A 23,121-nucleotide genomic window follows, 5' to 3' on the forward strand; every position below is an offset into this window, starting at 1 on the left:
TGGATGTTCATAAGTCTATATTTACAGTCTTTTGTACTATGAAAAAGGCAGTTCCGAACGGTCTTCAATAAATGGGGAACAACAAACAAAAAAAAGATATCCCTTTCATCGGTTGTGTATGGATTTCTGCACTTGTAGTATTTTTCTCCTCCATTAATTCCGAAACATTTGCGATTCGTGGACGCACCATCTCCTACCACGCACAAAATCTTTAGCCCACATAGCTCCAGTTTGCAAATCGCTTCAAAAATTAAATAATCTAGGCTTTCCGCAGTCAACGATCTAGTGCCAAAATGAGCAAATGGGTACTGAGTTGATGAGGTGATTCCCCTTATTATGAATTGCATCACATGCGATGCAAGAGGCTTCTCTTTGTAAGTTTCGGATTGCAATGCCATTAATTCAACTTAGTAAAACCAACCATTTCTCCGCTCTCCAGTCTATAAACGACATCATCATAAATTTTCATTTCGTCGACGACTAAAGAAAAATATTCATGATGAGGTTCTACTCGAAGTTTGTTTAAGTCAATTTGAATTTTTTGAAAAACATTAGTATGAAATCCTGGTTTTCCACCGATTTCTGGTGAGTTTCGCATTAGCGTGCTTTTTGAAGGTAACTGCAATATACCAGATTCATCTAAGACTTTATACAGACTAGGTGACTTCTGGTACATGAAGAGACACCACTGTACTACCAACGGTTGCCATTGTCTTCCATGTTTCTTACTCTGTAACATTTTAAGTTGGGTCTTTAAAAATAACGTTTGAAAATTATCATCATTTTTCTCTGGTTTATCCATGTTTTTCTTTAAAATAGTAATTAAAAATTCATGGTCTCCATTTCCCACATCTTCCGATTTTTTTAAAATCTTTTTAGAAATTTTAGCTTTTAAAAGTTTCACCATGTTATTGAGTTTTGTTTGATTTGTCTTTGATCCTTTTAATTCCGTCACCAATTCAATTTTGCTCATGTTGTGAAAGCGTTTGCCTAAGGTTGGTTTCCGTTTTTTTCTACAAATAAGCAGATCGTTGCTTAGTGCAATAGAAACAACGGCATCTGCTTGAGTTTTTAATTATCAGGCAACACTGCTCACTATGAATGGATCCTGTAAAATTGTTCTGGAAACCAGCTTTATGGGTGCGTTTGTCAAACATAGCTACAAATTTAGTTTCTGGGCTTCCAGTGCAAGGTTTCCAAATCGACAGTTGGATAAGAGCTTTTCTCAGTTCATTGATAGAATTAATTCTGGATGGTAAATCTTTGGTGATGTCCGAATTTGAAACTACTCTTCCTGCTACCTCATAGTGTGCCACAAAATCTTCTACGATATTTATTGCATATATTGGAAAACCCTTTTTTTCGCATATTTTTTGAACCTTCACTTGTTCCAGGAAATATATAAATAAATTCTGGAAAGCTAGTTGTAAATCCTGTGGTTCCTATGACGAAAGACGGATCGTTAAATAAGGGCAATTTGATACTCACTTTAAAAATTTTCCAATCAATTAGTTCCTTAAACGCTTCGGTATTTTGATGAACTACTTCTTTGCTAATTGTCTGGGACAAATTAATGAAAGAGGGGTTTTTAGAAGAAAAAATATTACAATTCTAAATGTACCTATTTGAATAACACCAAGAAATTAAATGTACAAGTATAATGAACGAAAGGCTATGCTGGCGCCACAATCTAATCTGTTTCAGAATGTTCATGCACGAAAAACAGGTGTGTGTAGCAAAACAAATTCACGTGCTGAAACCAATTCGATCTTGGGACCAGGAGCTAATGTTATCATTTAACATTCTTATACATAAATAAGTTCTTGATAACATCTATATTATACCTTTAAAATATCTGATTCATTAATTTCCTCATGTATGTTATTACGTTGCTTCAGAGGAGTACTACAATTTGGCGGATCTCCAGATAATAATGTTTCATCCTGAGATACATTCTGCGTAATCAAACATTTGTATCAGATTAATTTCACCATATATTATACTTCAAACATGCTACGTTACCATTAACAGTGATGCAGGATCTTCCACTAGTAACATATCACCTACATTTCTTGAACCCAAATTAGTTCAGGTTGAAGTATTGTTGCCAATTGGTGACACAGACACAGTTTCGGGTATAATCGGAGTTTTAACATTATCTTTGACTTTTGAGGCTCCAAAGTTTTGCAACACAGCTTCGTGCAAACCAATTGTGACCTTTACCTTTGGAGTTGTGTCCAATTTATAGCACAGCATAGGTTTAAGTATTGATACGTATTCCTAACATTCGAGGAAAATAGTTACATAATGCTCGGAACTTTCATACAGACGGATTGGGTCTGGAAAATCACTTGTCGGGCCGTTTCCACCAACAAAATGCTTCGAACATAAATATGTATTTTTGTTTACTCGTTCTACAGAATAGTCATCTCGTCCTAACCAATTAATCAATTTACTACACTTCTCAAAGTTGGTTTTTGGTTTAGGGAAGGGTAAAAAATAAACCCCACGCATATAATCGTTATCGGAATAGCGGGAATCGCTGTTACATTTTTTGTACACACATATTTTAGTTCTCATTTTTACATACAAACTAAAATACAATAACTAATTTACAAATTTAAAGCTTCAACTGAGTTGAGCCACTAGCTGAAAATTCAAATCGCGACCGTTGACTATGCGTAAATATTTTATGATAGACGGCGATACTCTCAAAATCTATTTCCTGTTGATGACGTTTGAATCCCCAGCCTGAAAATATATGCCTGGCAACATTGCTGAAAACGTTAACACTTTGTTTTTGGCTGCCTTACAGGGAAATCTTATAGAGCCGGACCGTCCCCGTAGTTAGTTAGTCCATGGTGGTGGCAAGCCTTTCATGCCGCGCGAGCCAACAGCTCCCTACACTAACTATTATGGTTAATAATAATAATAATAATAATAATAAATAAGGCACCACCTTAGGCCCAAGTCATCTAGCGACTTACAATGCCTTAAACAGAGGTTAACCTCTACAAGTTTTTATGGGAAGGAGAAACCTAAGAACTCGCGGGAAAAGCCCTTTAACCAGTGGAGAGAGAACTTTCAAACTCAACGCAAAAGGAGTGGTTCCGAGTTTTCACCCAGTAAGTGAAGTTATTGGTAGTTCTGAAATATATTTTCTGGTTGGTTATCATTTTACTAGGCCTTGGAAAAAGCAAGCAGACGTACCGATTATTAGGCGTTAAAAACCTTATAATTTACAAGGTTATAAATGAGTTATAAAAGTTATATTTATTAAATATGAATGATAAATATGTAAACCTGGAGATAATGACACATTTACATACTTCATAATTCTTATCAGTAGGGATGCACCGATATGGGTACAGCCGATATATCGGCCGGCCGATATATCGGCTAATCGTGGCCGATAATATCGGCCGATATTAACAAAGTTACCTATCACAATATTATGCTTTTTTGTTTACTCTCGTAACCACCTGTTAAAAAATGATATGATCTATGGCTTTTGGAGTCGAAAAACCACTTATGATTCCTGACCGTTTTGGACGCGAATAATTATTTCCTACAACAGCGATCAACTGGCCTTTTTAAAAGGAAATGTAAGGTTGTGGCAATAAATGTTTTCCATTAATTAGTTAGTTGAGTATCGCCTTTTTTTAAAGTTTTTCCTGAAAATATTTTTCTAATACCAGAAGTATCGGCTAATATCGGCCTCGCTTAAGCCGATATTGGCCGATACCGATATTTGAAAAATTAGCCGATATATCGGCCGATATATCGGTGCTTCCCTACTTATCAGCATTCCAAATTAAACGTTTTTGCGTTAACAAAAAGTGAAAATATTACCGAAAATAAGCCTTTAGCTTCAAAGCCCTACGTTTCAGAAACGTATTATCGACCATTTTTGACTATTTGAGTTTGAATGCTCCTCGTACTGATTTTACGGCGCTGATTTTTTTTTCTATATGGTCTAGTTTCCGAAATGTGTAAATGCAAAAACGCATTAAATTTGAAAAGTTTCGAAAATACTCCGCCGAAACGCATTAACGACAGTCGAAAATTTTCAAAAACCCATTATGTCGTTATTAACCAATAAGAGTCTTCATTTCGTATAATTTCGTCTGCTCTAATTTCTTCAGCTGCATTCCCAGGGTTTCTGCCAAGAGTTTTATCCAAATATAAACGTACAAAACGCAGTATGTCAAATTATTTTGAGATTTACTTAATTTTGACGACGGTCGTTGTCATATTTAGATGGCGGACTAAACGAAACCCCCGAACAACTAGTTTTCAGTAGAAATTATGTTTAATTCAGAGAAAACGGCATGGTATTAGAAGATAAAACTTATTTTATACAAGACGTTTCGAGCCGAGGCTCTTCTTCAGTCGTTCGTTAGTTTTAAAATTAAAACTAACGAACGACTGAAGAAGAGCCTCGGCTCGAAACGTCTTGTATAAAATAAGTTTTATCTTCTAATACCATGCCGTTTTCTCTGAATTAAACATAATTTCTACTAATATTCACCATGGTAAATAATAAGTTTAATATATATAACTAGTTTTCAGTTACCTAAATACTTAAGTATTGTTATTTTTCATAAGAATTAAAAAAATCGATTTATCCCTAATACAATTTTTGGAGATAATGCATTTCTGAAACGTAAGGCAGATCAACCGACACCCCAGCTAGAACTAGATATAATTTACGCCGCTTAGAGGCTAAGCAGCGTAGCTTAGATTTCAGACGCCCCCCCACCAAAATCTCTATGAGGCCCCCCCCTATTTAATTTTTTTATGGTTAGCGCCCCCCCCCCCCGAAACTCGAGGCCCCCCTTGAAGCTCGAGGCCCCCCGCACCACGGGCCCTGCGGAGCATCAGCTACGCCACCGGCTTAGACGCGTTCTACGGGCTCGGAGCGTTGTAAATTGTAGTTCCCACTCTGGTTGTATTCATCCGCGAGAAAGAGAAAATTCGGGAAAATTCCTATTTACTCCTGCTACTAAATTAGCATTAAAACCATAGTGTCATACTTATGATAATTATGCTACTTCTGATTTTATGAAAATTAAATAATTAATGTAAATGTTTCACGAAATTGTACACTTTTATCATTCTAAAAAACTTAAATCTCGTTTGGATTGGGAGGTGGGGGAATTTCGAATGAATCAAAATGAACCGTCTTTTCGGCAGCGAGGTGTTTAGTTTCATTCCTAATCCTCACTTTAAAAAAACTACCCCCCTTCTCTTTGAGGAGCTGCGAAAACAGAGATATATTCACGACCAAATCCCAGACAGATGTCGCTACATACCGTTACGAATCCAATCCATCGATAGAAACAAACTGCCAAAAGGCACAAATATAGTTCGGCGCTTAAATGACACCGAATATTTTGGCGAGAACGGTACGATAGTAATTGTTTTAATAATAACTTAATTTTATTCATTTAATAATAAATTAATTAAGAAAGAAAACACTACTTCAATTACACAGTAAATTTAAAATTTAAAATTTACTGTCACATTGAAGTGGTGTCGTCAAGCTTTATTTATAATAATAAATTAATGTAATATTAATTTGTTTGTACTTTTAATTAAATTAATATAATATTAATTTGTTTGTACTTTTAATTAAATTAATATAATATTAATTTATTCGTAGTTTTAATTAAATTAATATAATATTAATTTGTTCGTAGTTTTAATTAAATTAATATAATATTAATTTGTTCGTACTTTTGATTAAATTAACAAAATATTTTGATTCGTAGTTTTGATTAAATTAATAAAATATTATTTTGATTCGTAGTTTTGATTAAATTAATAAAATATTATTTTGATTCGTAGTTTTAATTACTATAATATTAATTTGATTCGTAGTTTTGATTAAATTAACAAAATATTTTGATTCGTAGTTTTGATTAAATTAATAAAATATTATTTTGATTCGTAGTTTTGATTAAATTAATAAAATATTATTTTGATTCGTAGTTTTGATTAAATTAATAAAATATTATTTTGATTCGTAGTTTTAATTACTATAATATTAATTTGATTCGTAGTTTTAATTTATTTAATATTATTTGATTCTTTGTTTTAATAAAATTAATATAATATTAATTTTATTCGAAGTTTTAATTCAATTAATATAATATAAATTTTATTCGTCGTTTTAATTAAATTAATATAATATTAATTTGATTCGTAGTTTCAATTAAATTAATATAAAATTAATTTGATTCGTAGTTTAAATTCAATTAATATAATATTAATTTGATTCGTAGTTTAAATTAAATTAATATAATATTAATTTGATTCGTAGTTTTAATTAAATATTAGTTTAATTGTAAAATTACTCTATTAATTGAATTTAATTTTGTTGATTGTATTTTATTAACTTAATGATAATTTAATTTTAAAATTACACATTTAATTGAAATTTAAAATTACACTTTTAATTAAAATTTAAAATTACACTTTTAATTAAAATTTAAAATTACACTTTTACTTTGAAAAATTTAAAATTACACTTTTACTTTGAAAAATTTAAAATTACACTTTTACTTTGAAAAATTTAAAATTACACTTTTAATTGAAATTTAAAATTACACTTTTAATTAAAATTTAAAATTATACTTTTGATTTAATTTTTACAATTAATTTAATTTTGTGAATGGTATTTTATTAATTTAATTTTGCTAACTGTATTTTATTATTTCAATTTTGTTAATTGGTATTTTATTAATTTAATTTTGTTAATTGTATTTTATTAACTTAATTTTGTTAATGGTATTTTATTAATTTAATTTTTTTAATTGTATTTTTTTAATTCAGTTTTGTTAATTGTATTTTTTAGTTCAGTTTTGTTAATTGTATTTTGTTAATTGTATATTATTATTTTAAATTAATATTAATTTGTTGCTTAATTTTAATTTAATATTAATTTGAGGCTTAAGTTTAAATTAATAAAAATTTGATGCTTAATTTTAAATTAATATTAATTTGATGCTTAATTTTAAATAAATATTAATTTGATGCTTAATTTTAAATTAATATTAATTTTGTGCTTATTTTAAAATTATTATTAATTTAGCGCTTAATTTTAAATTAATATTACTTTGAATATGTTTTAATACTGATCAAGGTTTTAAATTATTATTAATTTGATGCTTAATTTTAAATTATTATTAATTTGATGCTTAATTTTAAATTAATATTAATTTGATGCTTAATTTTAAATTAATATTAATTTGATGCTTAATTTTAAATTAATATTAATTTGATGCTTAATTTTAAATTAATATTAATTTGATGCTTAATTTTAAATTAATATTAATTTGATACTTAATTTTAAATTAATATTAATTTGATGCTTAATTTTAAATTAATATTAATTTGATGCTTAATTTTAAATTAATATTAATTTGATGCTTAATTTTAAATTAATATTAATTTGATGCTTAATTTTAAATTAATATTAATTTGATGCTTAATTTTAAATTAATATTAATTTGATGCTTAATTTTAAATTAATATTAATTTGATGCTTAATTTTAAATTATTATTAATTTGATGCTTAATTTTAAATTAATATTAATTTGATGCTTAATTTTAAATTAATATTAATTTGATGCTTAATTTTAAATTAATATTAATTTGATGCTTAATTTTAAATTAATATTAATTTGATGCTTAATTTTAAATTAATGTTAATTTGATGCTTAATTTTAAATTAATATTAATTTGATGCTTAATTTTAAATTAATATTAATTTGAATTTTTTTAAATTTAATATTGATTTAGTTTTAATACGCTTTTAAGTTTAACCCAAAGCCTCAACATATACCTAGAACAGACAACGGCGAAGCGAAACGACACCCATATACTCTCCCTGTATATCCCGGGAACCATACTTCCGCTGTACCTTTTGCAATGGTATCAAGCCAAACGAACTATATAGAACTAGTCCTTTTATCAGAGTATAGTTCTGGCACCATATCCAAAGCGCCGGACTAAAAAGGGGTTGTAGTCTCGAATTGTCAAATCCCGTTTCGCAATTATTACTCCACGCTTCTTTCCCAAGCCTTACCTCCATATATTCGTACTTAATCCTAGTTTTAAAAGCGGGCTTTGCCGCAGTCGCTAATTCTTCTATTAGCGAGCGGGCATCGGCTTCCTTTGCAAATTTATTTTAAAAGGCTTACGGTTTCCAAGAGACGCGTGACGATGAGATACGTTTTGCAAACAGCAGACAGTCTTTGTATGCAGTGATATTAGAAAAGACTAAACCGGTTTTCCCTTACGCTTTCAAAGTCAAGTGGGGATGACATTTAAACGATTCGTATTGTCAGTGAATACGAAAGAGGGGAAACCGGTTTTATCCCTCGAATTTACGGTCAAATGACGTTGTTATTCGCGCGTTACGAGACGGATTGCCTAAGTTGGTTTGCAATAAAATGAACGTTGGAATTACAGTCTTTTCCCCGTTTCATTAAGGCCAAGTAAGGATGGCGTTGAGAAGATGGGGGCATTATGACAGTGTTAGTTGACAGTATGACTATTAAGCGCGCAATCAGTTTCTATTAAATTGGTTTAGGGTCAACCGAGGTTGTCGTCGAGGGTTTTTAAGTCGTAGCGGGTTATCTTTGGGCCGCCGCGCCGTTCACGAAATTCGGAAAGTTTTAAGCCAAGAAGCCCCCTCCCCTTACGACGTCATAAAACTTTTCTAGTTTCTAGTCAATAAGTGGCGTTCTCTTATCGCGTAATTTCGATTCCACCCACACAATGGAACCTATTTTAATAGGCTTAAAACTTTGGAGCATAACTTTGTCCAGGGAAATACGTCGCTTTGTCAAGGGTTTAAAAATGGGCTTCGTACACTCCAGCTAAACCTAATAAAACGAACGATAAAACTACACAAAAGAGACGAGGAAATTTGAGTTTTACTTATATCATAAATCAATTAGCATTCTAAGTATGGCACTTACAATGTTACTCACCTACAATATTTTTAAAGTGCTGTAGACATAGATAAGTTTCCGTGTGAAAACTGAAACTTCATTAAATGAATCATACCATAAGTAAACTACCACTTTAAGTATGCTAAATTAGTTATACCATAAATAACCTACTACTGTAAATATGCTAAATTAGTTATACGGTAAATAAACTACTACTGTATGCATGCAAAATTACTTATACCACAATTAAGAAATTTACTACTGTAAGTATGCTAAAGTAGCTATGCAAAAGAAATGTACTACTGTAATTAAGTATGCTAAATTAGTTATAAAATAAGAAATAACCTACTGTAAGTATGCTAAATTAGTTATACAATAAGAAATAACCTACTGTAAGTATGCTAAATTAGTTATACAAAAGAAATGTACTACTGTAATTAAGTATGCTAAATTAGTTATACAAAAGAAATGGACTACTGTAATTAAGTATGCTAAATTAGTTATACAAAAGAAATGTACTACTGTAATTAAGTATGCTAAATTAGTTATACAATAAGAAATAACCTACTGTAAGTATGCTAAATTAGTTATACAATAAGAAATAACCTACTGTAAGTATGCTAAATTAGTTATACAATAAGAAATAACCTACTGTAAGTATGCTAAATTAGTTATACAATAAGAAATAACCTACAGTAAGTATGCTAAATTAGTTATACAATAAGAAATAACCTACAGTAAGTATGCTAAATTAGTTATACAATAAGAAATAACCTACAGTAAGTATGCTAAATTAGTTATACAATAAGAAATAACCTACAGTAAATATGCTAAATTAGTTATACATTAAGATATTCGACCATGGAACAAAATTTTAGTATTTATAATGCTAAATTAGTTATACCGTAAATAACCTACTACTGTAAGCATGCTAAATTAGTTACACCATAACTAACCGACAACTGTAAATATTATTACACTTTTTTTATCCTCCAACGCCACAAAATCACTCTTAATTTATTATGGCGCCATCTACGGCAGTTTTTGGATAGCAGACACTATTTGTAGAAACGGGGAAAAACTAAATTACATACTATCATTTATCTTTTCTGATAATTTTTGGAACTTTAAGAGAACGTTTTGTTTAATTTAACCTCTTTAGTTTTATTCTCTAATTCTAATTAATATTTCACAAAGGAATCTAGAGATGGCGCCACTATTTCGGCTATCACGCGATAGTCGCCATGACATGATGACAGGGTAGGAACGATCCAAGATCGATTGATAAAACGGTTATTTTGTGTAACTGTTCGTGTTATATTAATTCAGGTAAGTTAAATTAACTGCCCTCATATATCGATTTTATAATTCTATTTCATCAGGAAAATATAGTTTATCAATAAATAAATATCCCTGAAGCTTATCAACAGGGACAACAGCAGTCCTTATCATTAGAGACCTCCCAAAATGAGGGTAATTCCCACGATAAATGTCTTGAAGCAAGTGTCAACTTGACGAGAAGTAACTCTTTTTTCAATAGATGTCGCTATAGCGTCGAAATCAAATAGGCGGTACTTATAGGTACCCCTCGCGTTGATTGGATCGTTTGTAAATTGGTCAATAACATAAATTACAGCATTTATAAACAATATTTTTACATGGGATATATAATTTAGGTTAAAGTCCACTAAATAGAGTATAAGTTGTCAAGCTATAATACTCTGCAATAGCTCCCTAACAATGTTACCATTTGGCTATTTTGAATTTTAGCTTCCCATGTCCTTAGTAGATGGCACCACGCTCTCCAGTAAAGTCGCGTTTTTCGAAGAATTGGATAGATTCATGGCCATCTCTAATAACAGGGGCCTTTTCATAATGCAGGTGGCAATGATAGAGCCGACAGTTGCTTTTAAAGTTTTCGAGGTAGGGATAGGGCAAACCTGCTTTTTAGTGTAGTCTAAAATCTTATTCCATTCTTTGTCAGCCCATTGTATCAATAATTATTCATATCATTTAAAAACTATAGCTATTTAAATTAATAGTTAATAAAAGTCTAAAATTAGTGGACGTTGAAGTAGTTTGGCAACTTATTTACGGCTAGGAAACTGAAAAAAAGTTTAACGTTTTTAATAGAGTTTGGAAAATTCAATTAAATTGGACGAGAGTGGAGAGGAATCACCAAAAATTACAACGCATCAGCGCCCTCTCCGGTCACGCAATTGAACTAATTTTTCAAGTCTTTCGACGTTGGAGTTCACTAACGCCCTGCGCCGGAAAATGCAACGGATCGCGTTCGCACTTATCTTGTCTGGAATATGACTAACTAAACTAGTTCCTGAAGTGTGTTAAGGAAATTATTTTTGGCTAGTCGATATTGTTATTTACCTTTGTTAGGGTTTTAAATTGTTGTGGGAGATACGTGTGGCACTCAGTTGCCACACACGAGGGGATACATGTGTGCAAAAGTATCCAATAATTCAAACAAACGCTGAGTATTAATGTGAAGTGTGGTGAAATACATATGGTTAAAAGTAAAGAATACTAAATACTTAGTGATGGCTCATTGTGTATGTGAACTGTGTACCACACGCATGTGTAAAAGATTTTATCGAGGGGTACCTACTTCGAAAAAAATTGTACGACAGATTTCTGATTTCCAAATATATCCGATATTTCTTAAATATTTTCAATTTTTTCCAGAAATATCGAAAGTATTACTCTCCAACACTTCTTTCGATTTATCGAGATTTCCAATATTTCTTTGGCTTTCTAATATTTATCCTGTATTTTTACATTTCAAGAAATATCGAATATATTTCCGATTATTTTTCTAGATTATTGTTCTAGATTTCCAATATTTTCGATTATTTTTCTAGATTACCAATATTTCCGATTAGTTTTCTAGATTTCCAATATTTCTTGGGATTTCTCAAGACTTCTCAAGATTTCCAATATTTCTTGGGATTTCTCAAGATTTCCAATATTTCTTGGGATTTCTTGGGATTTCTCAAGATTTCCAATATTTCTTGGGATTTCTCAAGATTTCCAATATTTCTTGGGATTTCTCAAGATTTCCAATATTTCATGGGATTTCTCAAGATTTCCAATATTTCGTGGGATTTCTCAAGATTTCCAATATTTCGTGGGATTTCTCAAGATTTCCAATATTTCTGGGGATTTCTCAAGATTTCCAATATTTCGTGGGATTTCTCAAGATTTCCAATATTTCTGGGGATTTCTCTAGATTTCCAATATTTCTTTGGATTTCTTGGGATTTCTCAAGATTTCCAATATTTCTTGGGATTTCTCAAGATTTCCAATATTTCTTGGGATTTCTCAAGATTTCCAATATTTCCTGGGGTTTCTCAAGATTTCCAATATTTCTTGGGATTTCTCAAGATTTCCAATATTTCTTGGGATTTCTCAAGATTTCCAATATTTCGTGGGATTTCTCAAGATTTCCAATATTTTCGATTATTTTTCTAGATTTCCAATATTTCCGATTAGTTTTCTAGATTTCCAATATTTCTTGGGATTTCTCAAGATTTCCAATATTTCTTGGGATTTCTTGGGATTTCTCAAGATTTCCAATATTTCTTGGGATTTCTCAAGATTTCCAATATTTCGTGGGATTTCTCAAGATTTCCAATATTTCTGGGGATTTCTCAAGATTTCCAATATTTCGTGGGATTTCTCAAGATTTCCAATATTTCTGGGGATTTCTCTAGATTTCCAATATTTCTTTGGATTTCTTGGGATTTCTCAATATTTCTTGGGATTTCTCAAGATTTCCAATATTTCTTGGGATTTCTCAAGATTTCCAATATTTCTTGGGATTTCTCAAGATTTCCAATATTTCGTGGGATTTCTCAAGATTTCCAATATTTCTTGGGATTTCTCAAGATTTCCAATATTTCGTGGGATTTCTCAAGATTTCCAATATTTCTTGGGATTTCTCAAGATTTCCAATATTTCGTGGGATTTCTCAAGATTTCCAATATTTCTTGGGATTTCTCAAGATTTCCAATATTTCTTGGGATTTCTCAAGATTTCCAATATTTCCTGGGGTTTCTCAAGATTTCCAATATTTCTTGGGATTTCTCAAGATTTCCAATATTTCTTGGGATTTCTCAAGATTTCCAATATTTCGTGGGATTTCTTAAGATTTCCAATATTTCTTGTGGATTTCTAGATTTCCAATATTTCCTATATTTCTTGTGGATTTCTAGAATTCCTATATTTCTTGTGGATTCTAGATTAACTTTATTTCATGTGGATTTCTAGATTTCCTATATTTCTTGTGGATTTCTAGATTTCCGTAAATAATTATTTCGATTTCTCACTGTTTGTACAGAAGATTTCTTAAGTGCCTACCCTCGGTTTTTATAACAAGAAATGTTTCGGGAATATGAATGTTCAAACATGTGGGGGATACGTATGGTATATCGTGGTTGCAATGACGGATCCAGATGTCAGTTCACCCCCTGGTGAAGATTTGATGCACATATAATAAAATTAATCATAATAATAATAAAAAGGTAAAGCTTGTAGGACCTTTTAGCTAGTAATTTTTAAGCCTAAGCTATTTTATGAAATTATATTACAATTTCATTTTTAGCCCCTTAAAGTAAGTCCTGAAATTGACACCAGAAAACATAAACAAAAACTAAATAAAATTCCATTATTTCTCAAATCGCCGTGTAGTGTAAAAGCGTGCATTCTCTCGTTTACAACCTCGGTTGCTTAACCTCTTTAATATAAATGTGGGGGGATAACGTCATTTCTACGTCACTCCACATATATATTCATAATTATTATGTAATAAGTGACATACTTTGGAAAGGTAATTATGGACTTATGGTACAAATATAAGCGTATATAACGCCAATCAATGGAAATTGGTAACAGCTTTCCACCGTATTAAACAATTTAATTAACACTCGAGGTAATGCGAACACGCTCTTAAACCGAGTAATTCCTAAACCCTCCCATAGAGGGCGACTCCGTTGCAGTAAAGTACCCGGTTGTATGGCCTTCAGCGCTCGCCGTAATAAAACTGCCCGACACCGATATAAACTGAGAGACGCTTCAATTCAATTCGTCCGAGGTTCTCGCGTCTACGAGGGCGTCGCGACTCCGTTACTTCGCGTTCGTAAATGGCCAAGGCTTAGGAAGCCTACAAGAGGTTAGTTAGGGGGCAATCGCTACTGACGAACGGCCGTTTTAAACCTTCGAGGAAAAGCGTATTACGGCGGAGTAAGATGCTGGTTCGCGCGCGCGGGAAACTCGGCCCGTAAATCTTGAGCCGGCTGTTGGTTCCCTCTGGCGGGCAGCAGATTTAATTAACGCCTAAAACGCAACGGACTTTCTCGTTAAAAACGAGAAAGAACGAACTGGGGGGAGGGAAAACGGGGAAAAATCTCTTACGGATTGCCCAAACCGCTGGCGTGGCTGGAAAAATCTACGAATCAAGCGTTTTGCTACCCCCTACCATTGGCCATCCCAGCCCCCTATCGCGATACATTTTGACTCGAAATCCCCCTCCAGGCGTTATCGGGAGGGCTGCTTACGAGCTGAAAATGAGGGTTTTCTGGGGGGTTAAAATAGTGAACGATATTTCTTGGCGAATTGGAATAAATCTCGCAGGCGCCAGATTTGTTGGATAGGTGGCGCTAATTAGTGTTTGATAAGGTTCGGGGTTCCCCGTCTCCCCGAAATTTTAAGAAATTTATCGTGAGAATTACCCCCATTTTAGTAGATCTGTACTGATAAGGACCCGTTGTTGATAAGCTTCCAGAGGTTTATATCTGTTTTGTTCCGTTAACCTTCAACCCCGTTAATTTGATTTTTCGGACGTTTTCAAAAGTATGAAGAATCTAAACGTTTTAAGCTTTCCTGCGAAACAAGGTCTCATTGTTATTTATTTAACTTGGTTCCTAAAATTACTAAATTTAAAGCTTCAAAGGCATTAAATCGCAATTTATTTGTTTAAGAAAAGTATTGATGCGAAAGGACCCGCGAAGAACGGAATAAGATTTTAGACTGAACTACACATATGGAAACTCTCATCCAAGTATAATAAAATATATACTCAAGATAGTGCGAAAAATTATGAGTATTATAATGATTATGTTGAGGTGATTTTTATCATGGCTTCTTATCCCCTTTATTCACTAAGAGTAAGCTCTGTCAGTCTAAAATTTGAAATTCGACCGGAATATCATTCGACCATTTCTCCCTAAGTAGAAATGAAGACATTCTTGACAAAGGGTTCTTAAGGCGTTATGTTTTATAAATAATTAATAAAAAAAAGGAATATAAGATAATAATAATTAATAAAAAGAAGGAATATAAGATAATAATAATTAATAAAAAGAAGGAATATAAGATAATAATAATTAATAAAATGAAAGAATATAAGATAATAATAATAATTAATAAAATAAAGTAATATAAGATAATAATAATTAATAAAATGAAAGAATATAAGATAATAATAATTAATAAAATTAAATAATATAAGATAATAATAATTAATAAAATGGAAAAATATAAGATAATAATAATAATTAATAAAATAAAGTAATATAATATGATAATTATTAATAAAATGAAGTAATATAAGATTAATTTAATCTATAATAAATATCGAAGTATTTAGTTGGTTCTCAATTATCGATTCCGTTTAGTATATATTTTTTTGAAATACGTCGCCTGCAGATAATTAATAAAATGAAGATTATAATAATTAATAAATTAAAGTAATATAAGATCATAATAATTAATAAATTAAAGTAATATAAGATCATAATAATTAATAAATTAAAGTAATATCAGATCCTAATAATTAATAAATTAAAGTAATATCAGATCCTAATAATTAATAAATTAAAGTAATATAAGATCATAATAATTAATAAATTAAAGTAATATCAGATCCTAATAATTAATAAATTAAAGTAATATCAGATCCTAATAATTAATAAATTAAAGTAATATAAGATCCTAATAATTAATAAATTAAAGTAATATAAGATCATAATAATTAATAAATTAAAGTAATATCAGATCCTAATAATTAATAAATTAAAGTAATATCAGATCCTAATAATTAATAAATTAAAGTAATATAAGATCATAATAATTAATAAATTAAAGTAATATCAGATCCTAATAATTAATAAATTAAAGTAATATCAGATCCTAATAATTAATAAATTAAAGTAATAGGATCTTATAAGATCCTAATAATTAATAAATTAAAGTAATATAAGATCATAATAATTAATAAATTAAAGTAATATCAGATCCTAATAATTAATAAATTAAAGTAATATCAGATCCTAATAATTAATAAATTAAAGTAATATAAGATCCTAATAATTAATAAATTAAAGTAATATAAGATCATAATAATTAATAAATTAAAGTAATATAAGATCCTAATAATTAATAAATTAAAGTAATATAAGATCATAATAATTAATAAATTAAAGTAATATAAGATCCTAATAATTAATAAATTAAAGTAATATCAGATCCTAATAATTAATAAATTAAAGTAATATCAGATCCTAATAATTAATAAATTAAAGTAATATAAGATCCTAATAATTAATAAATTAAAGTAATATAAGATCATAATAATTAATAAATTAAAGTAATATCAGATCCTAATAATTAATAAATTAAAGTAATATCAGATCCTAATAATTAATAAATTAAAGTAATATAAGATCCTAATAATTAATAAATTAAAGTAATATAAGATCATAATAATTAATAAATTAAAGTAATATCAGATCCTAATAATTAATAAATTAAAGTAATATCAGATCCTAATAATTAATAAATTAAAGTAATATAAGATCCTAATAATTAATAAATTAAAGTAATATAAGATCATAATAATTAATAAATTAAAGTAATATAAGATCCTAATAATTAATAAATTAAAGTAATATAAGATCATAATAATTAATAAATTAAAGTAATATAAGATCCTAATAATTAATAAATTAAAGTAATATCAGATCCTAATAATTAATAAATTAAAGTAATATAAGATCCTAATAATTAATAAATTAAAGTAATATCAGATCCTAATAATTAATAAATTAAAGAAATATAAGATCATAATAATTAATAAATTAAAGTAATATCAGATCCTAATAATTAATAAATTAAAGTAATATAAGATCCTAATAATTAATAAATTAAAGTAATATAAGATCATAATAATTAATAAATTAAAGTAATATAAGATCATAATAATTAATAAATTAATGTAATATAAGATAATAATAAATAATACAATGAAATAATATAAGATAGACTTTTGAAGCCTTAATTCAGGTGGCCGGGTTACAATGCGTAGGAGGGTGGTGGAAAGTAATATAAGATACCAATAATTAATAAAATGAAGTAATGTAATGTAATATAATGTAATATAATATAATATATTATATTAATTAATAAAATAAAGTAATATCATATAATATAATATAATAAGAATTAACTTAATAAGTGACTTAATTAATTTAATCAATAATAAATATCGAAGTATTTGCTTGGTTTTCAATTATCGATCCCATCCAGTATATTTTTTTTGAAATACGTCGCCTGCAGATGGCGTTACTGTTTCAATTTCAAATGTGATATTCAGGCTTAAGGTATTACGCCTATCCCATGCCAAACCTTTGTAAACGCCAAAATTGAAAAATTTTGGTTATTTGGAAGTTTAGGTTTTTCTTGGATTATTTCTTTCTTATATTAATAATAACTGCTGAAATAAATCAGATGGGACTATTAAATTATTAGATGTTAATTAACGTGCATTCAGATATTAGTTGACTAGGTCCTAGGGTGGTGCCTTGGGCTGATTATTACATTGTTATATCGTTTATCCAAACTAAAACAGTAAATAATCAAAAAATTGCGATATACATAGTTTTACCAACATAGCTTATTCAGAAATAAGTTTACATTCAAAATAAAAATATATTAATATTAATATTAAATGAAAAAAATGTTTTAAATTATAATTTTACAGTAGACTTAAATTTAGTCCTAAGTTTTAAATTCCACACTTCCAAAATGTCCTTTACTGGCTTTTGCAACAGCCTATTACTTCCGTAAACGGGTTGACTCGTACGATCTTAACAACCGAAATACGTTCTAGAAGAAGAATCGTTGGATGAAATCATGAAATCGTATATAAATCCATTTATTTGAAAATAAATTGAACACGAATTCCCGAAATTCAATATGATGTTGGCTTTCTTAACCAATGACGTCACCAACCCAATTTAAAAATAAATAAAATAAATAATTAAATAAATAAACAAATAAATAAAAAATTAGAAAAATTAAATAAATAAAATAAAATAAACAAACAAACAAATAAATAAATAAAAATAAATAATAAATGAACAAATGAATAAATCAATAAATCAATAAATGAACGAATAAATGAATGAATGATTGAATAAATGAATGAATGAATGATTGAATAAATGAATGAATAAATGAATGAATGAATGATTGAATAAATGAATGAATGAATGATTGAATAAATGAATGAATGAATGATTGAATAAATGAATGAATGAATGATTGAATAAATGAATGAATGAATGATTGAATAAATGAATGAATGAATGAATGATTGAATAAATGAATGAATGAATGAATAAATAAATACATAAATAAATACATAAATAAATAAATACATAAATAAATAAATACATAAATAAATAAATACATAAATAAACATAAATAAATACATAAATAAATACATAAATAAATAAATACATAAATAAATACATAAATAAATACATAAATAAAGATGAATAATATTAAAACCCAGGCCAAAAAATTTAAAGATACAAAACATTAACTCTTTACAAAACGTTAAAAAACGAAAACCAATTCATTTCATTGTTTCGCTACATGACGACTGAGTCTACGCAACTTGTCTATTGTCAGAACAAATACGACGATTGCCATGAATAATGAAAAAAGAAACTAAAAATAATTCCAGACTGCTCTGTTTCTTTACCTCCATCTAGTGGCGGATGGAGAAACCCCTTAATACATTTGGCTGGCCCACTAGCGGCGCGATGCAGTGACACGTCCTTATTGGCTTGGCAGGGTTCGCCAGATATTTATTTGAACCCGGCCCGACAAATTGCGGTGATTACCGATAGATGTCTCTCACTACCCCGTCGCTTCTCCGAATTCATCTTCCGTCTTCTACCCCTTCCCCGCGCTGGTTTGTGAAAAGCCCGAGAGAGTGATGTTGCAGACGCTAGGATGGAGAGAGATTAGGGAAAAAAGTCACCCGTCACCATGACAACCATAAATAAGAAGCTAGCGTGATAAGGGACTGGAGAAAAACTACTTGGTAAGTTCTTCGAGCGAAAAACTAAAAATAGCTATCCACTGACTTGTGACTTGTCTCCTTCTCGATCCCGCGCTATAATGATCTTTTATTTATTTATTGAAACCATAAGTAACGTAATATATATAAGTATGACTTTTTTTATTCTTCCAAAGTCAATTTTTGTAAATGAAGTATGAAATTTTATATTTAAAGATAATTCACCTTTGAACTGTTTCCTTCTCAATCCCGTTATATAATGATCTTTTATTTATTTATTTAAATCACAAGTAACGTAATAGGTATAAGTATGACCTTTTTATTCTTCCAAAGTCAATTTTTGGAAATGATTTATAAAGTTCCATATTTATAATTAATTAACGAATTTCACTTTTCTACAAAATATTTTTATGGTCTACTGGCATAAACAATATTTAAAAATTTGCGAAATCTTTTTTAATTTTTAAATTCTTTAATATTTAACTGAAGTTTATTACAGATACTATATATAAATATATTTTTGGGTATCACCATATCTCCAAGGGGCCCAAAAAATAAAATATGTGGGCCTTTTTACTTAGCATACATAACCAAAAATTCCTAATTCCACCACTGCGAAAATAGGGACCCCGCAGAACTCACAATGCGGGGCCCTGGCTTCAGGGGCCCATAAATTCTTATCGATCTGTTGGCTAGATATACACTCTCCCCCTATTAACAACACTGATTATAAGGGCCCCCCAAAAAGAATTTCACTGGGGCCCCGGTGTCGTAACGCGTGTTAAAAGACAAATTTTTATTTAAAATGTGTATTGTTTGGTAAATGTCCATTTAAAAAAGCATAACTGACACCTCTAAGCAAGTTGTTACTATATCAACTGTAACTGAAACCTCTTAGCAAGTTGTTACTACATCAACTGTAACTGAAACCTCTAAGCAAGTTGTTACTACATCAACTGTAACTGAAACCTCTAAGCAAGTTGTTACTACATCAACTGTAACTGAAACCTCTAAGCAACTTGTTACTATATCAACTGTAACTGAAACCTCTAAGCAAGTTGTTACTACATCAACTGTAACTGAAACCTCTAAGCAAGTTGTTACTATATCAACTGTAACTGAAACCTCTAAGCAAGTTGTTACTAAATCAACTGTAACTGAAACCTCTAAGCAAGTTGTTACTACATCAACTGTAACTGAAACCTCTAAGCAAGTTGTTACTATATCAACTCTAACTGAAACCTCTAAGCAAGTTGTTACTACATCAACTGTAACTGAAACCTCTAAGCAAGTTGTTACTATATCAACTGTAACTGAAACCTCTAAGCAAGTTGTTACTAAATCAACTGTAACTGAAACCTCTAAGCAAGTTGTTACTACATCAACTGTAACTGAAACCTCTAAGCAAGTTGTTACTATATCAACTGTAACTGAAACCTCTAAGCAAGTTGTTACTACATCAACTGTAACTGAAACCTCTAAGCAAGTTGTTACTACATCAACTGTAACTGAAACCTCTAAGCAACTTGTTACTATATCAACTGTAACTGAAACCTCTAAGCAAGTTGTTACTACATCAACTGTAACTGAAACCTCTAAGCAAGTTGTTACTATATCAACTGTAACTGAAACCTCTAAGCAAGTTGTTACTATATCAACTGTAACTGAAACCTCTAAGCAAGTTGTTACTACATCAACTGTAACTGAAACCTCTAAGCAAGTTGTTACTATATCAACTGTAACTGAAACCTCTAAGCAAGTTGTTACTACATCAACTGTAACTGAAACCTCTAAGCAAGTTGTTACTATATCAACTGTAACTGAAAACTCTAAGCAAGTTGTTACTAAATCAACTGTAACTGAAACCTCTAAGCAAGTTGTTACTACATCAACTGTAACTGAAACCTCTAAGCAAGTTGTTACTACATCAACTGTAACTGAAACCTCTAAGCAAGTTGTTACTACATCAACTGTAACTGAAACCTCTAAGCAAGTTGTTACTATATCAACTGTAACTGAAACCTCTAAGCAAGTTGTTACTACATCAACTGTAACTGAAACCTTTAAGCAAGTTGTTACTAAATCAACTGTAACTGAAACCTCTAAGCAAGTTGTTACTACATCAACTGTAACTGAAACCTCTAAGCAAGTTGTTACTACATCAACTGTAACTGAAACCTTTAAGCAAGTTGTTACTAAATCAACTGTAACTGAAACCTCTAAGCAAGTTGTTACTACATCAACTGTAACTGAAACCTCTAAGCAAGTTGTTACTACATCAACTGTAACTGAAACCTCTAAGCAAGTTGTTACTACATCAACTGTAACTGAAACCTCTAAGCAAGTTGTTACTATATCAACTGTAACTGAAACCTCTAAGCAAGTTGTTTCTACATCAACTGTAACTGAAACCTTTAAGCAAGTTGTTACTATATCAACTGTAACTGAAACCTCTAAGCAAGTTGTGACTACATCAACTGTAACTGAAACCTCTAAGCAAGTTGTGACTACATCAACTGTAACTGAAACCTCTAAGCAAGTTGTTACTACATCAACTGTAACTGAAACCTCTAAGCAAGTTGTTACTACATCAACTGTAACTGAAACCTCTAAGCAAGTTGTTACTACATCAACTGTAACTGAAACCTCTAAGCAAGTTGTTACTACATCAACTGTAACTGAAACCTCTAAGCAAGTTGTTACTACATCAACTGTAACTGAAACCTCTAAGCAAGTTGTTACTACATCAAATGTAACTGAAATAGCCGACAGTCTTATTTTTCAAAGCTGCCAAGACTTATTAAAAAGTAAGATTTTAAAAATTAAAAATAATTAATAATAAATTTATTATGAATTACAAAATCTTAACGTAAAGATTAGTTTCTGAAGGTAGCTATCAAATTAAACTGGAAGTAGGAAGTGACGTGTTTCCTGATCCAATTAGACTATCATTAACCGAAATCGTTCGGTGTCATACTTACAACTCTTATGTTACTTATGTTTAAACTCAAAAGAGGAAAAAAGAAAAAATGATTTGTTCCTGGATCCGAGTCGAGGCTTCAAATTAGCAACTCTCGAAATTAGTTACACTGGGTGTTAGAGAGACATCTTCCCGAAATAAATCTTGTCTGGAAGAAGGCAAAAAACTTTATTTTAAGTTGTTTTCGCAAAGATAAACAATGTGGGATACAACGTATAAATGGTTAAAGCTATAATTGAATTGAGGTAAAGTTTGCGATAGGTATAAAATGATAATTTATAATATTGCAAAAATAGTTTACATTATTAAAATATTAACATTTACTTATTTTTAAAAATCAACTTATTCTTTTACCTGAATTTTTACAAAGAAAATACGTTTCTAGTGAATTTTCCCATTTATGTCGATTAATTTCTTTTTCCTCAATTTAAAAACATAGCAAAGTTCTCCAAATTTACGGTAATTCTGTTTTTTTTTTTTTTTTTTTTTTTATAAATAGAGCTAATACCCAAGGCACCACATAAGCAATGTTGCTTGTGCGTGATCAAGTTACTGATTTTTTCCCAAAATATATATTATTCGTCATACGGTCAATAGATTGCGATACAAATTTAATTCAATACGGTAACCTATCTTTACCGTAATGAAATATAAATTTCATATTAGACTTTCTTCGAAGCACAATTTTTTAAGTTACCATGTTTTTGTTATAATTTAATGCTTAGTAATTTCCCATCGATGGACATAAACATCTCTACTGAAATTTGTTTCGATATCTTATCTCGGACAATTTACTC

This window comes from Leiobunum rupestre, chromosome 2 (genome assembly GCF_980474605.1).
Source record: "Leiobunum rupestre chromosome 2, qqLeiRupe1.1.hap1, whole genome shotgun sequence".
Taxonomy (NCBI): Eukaryota; Metazoa; Arthropoda; class Arachnida; order Opiliones; family Sclerosomatidae; genus Leiobunum; species Leiobunum rupestre.